Here is a 1,562-nt window from a genome sequence, read left to right as displayed (position 1 = left end):
GAGGAAGAGTGAGGAAGAGTGTGATAGATGAGGAAGAGTGAGGAAGATTGTGATAGAGTGAGGAAGAGAGTGACAGAAGGAGGAAGAGTGAGGAAGAGTGTTCAAGTTCAAGTTCAAAGTTCAAACAACTTTATTTATCCCCAAGGGGCAATTCTGTTTTTTGATGCAGAGAGTGCCTTCAATCAACATACAAGTTACACATGACACAGGAGTATAAAGAGAAATAAAAATAATAATTACAATAAGGGGAGAAAAACTGTACAATCCTATGATTTCTTAATACAGAAGAGGTCTGACGTTGGATAAAAGAGACATTATATACAAGAAGATAGTATAAAAATATTGCACATAAGTAGAATGTATATATATAGATGACATAAAGTGATGTAGTGTGTTTGTGATAATTTATTTTAATTGCACTGGTTAGCTGGATTGTAAGTCAGCATTAAGTAGCTGGACTGCTCTTGGTATGAAGGTGCTCTTCCTCCTCTGTGTTTTATATAAAGGAATCCGAAGCCTGCGATGTGAGGGGAGCCATTCCAACTCTTGATGCATGACATGGGAGGGGTCTTGAAGGATTTTGTTGGCTTTCTTTGTTGTCTGTTGATCACACAGGGTGACAAGAGGTCTGATTGGCTGCTCAATGATTTTTGAGCAGACTTTAACAACATGTGTGAAACGGTTTTTGTTCTGTACTGTTAGCGAGTGGAACCAGCAGATGAATGAGAAGGTTATGACATTTTCAATGAAGGCGTAGTAAGATCTGGTCAGGATGTCACTGCTTGTTCCAAATGATTTAATTTCTGACTGCACTTTGCTAAGATAGCGGCCGTGTTGGAGAAGAACCTCAGCAGGTCATCAAAGATGGTTCCCAGGTATTTGTACTCGCTGACAAATTCTACTGGCTCTGACATATAAAATGACTGAGAAATAGCTGTCTGTTTCTCAATGGAAGTCAATGGGCCTTTTTGCAACCCAGTGGTACTTCTTATACGGAACACGAAGGAGGGGGGTTTGCTCAGTCCAGTTCTTATATACAGTCAATGGTGCAGAGGGAGGTTCTCTGGCTGGACTGCAGCTGCACACTTGAACAAAAAGCTTGTTTTGTTTTTATTTGTTCTGGAGGGATGTCTTGGATCTCATATCAAAGACTATGTAAAAGGACTCTGGTCTGCTCTTAATACATCTCCTGTTCATTTTGAACACATTTATAATCTGATCTAAATTCTCACTATATTTTTTTCTGAGTTCCGCCTGAATATCAATAATGTTCAAAGCTCTGAGAAGTAAAAATCAGATAATATTGAGTCTGTGTGTGAAGGGTTCAATATTTGTCTTAAAGCTTATTGCTAATCCTGTATTGTTGTTGTCCTGGTATTTGTGTAATATGTGCAGTTTTCCTTTGTTGAGTTACTGAATATTGATTTCTGCCAACAAAAAATGTGCAATAAAGTTTATTGAAACAAAAAAAAAGATGTGGGCACGGGACTCGTTGTTGACGCAATGACGTGTACAGGAACGCGCGCATGCGTGTCTGGCCTGTACTTGCTCCATTTGAGCAT

Source organism: Oryzias melastigma, unplaced genomic scaffold (assembly GCF_002922805.2).
Source record: "Oryzias melastigma strain HK-1 unplaced genomic scaffold, ASM292280v2 sc00250, whole genome shotgun sequence".
In the NCBI taxonomy this organism is placed as follows: Eukaryota; Metazoa; Chordata; class Actinopteri; order Beloniformes; family Adrianichthyidae; genus Oryzias; species Oryzias melastigma.
The sequence above is the reverse complement of the archived record's forward strand: the minus strand, read 5'-3'. Positions refer to the sequence as shown.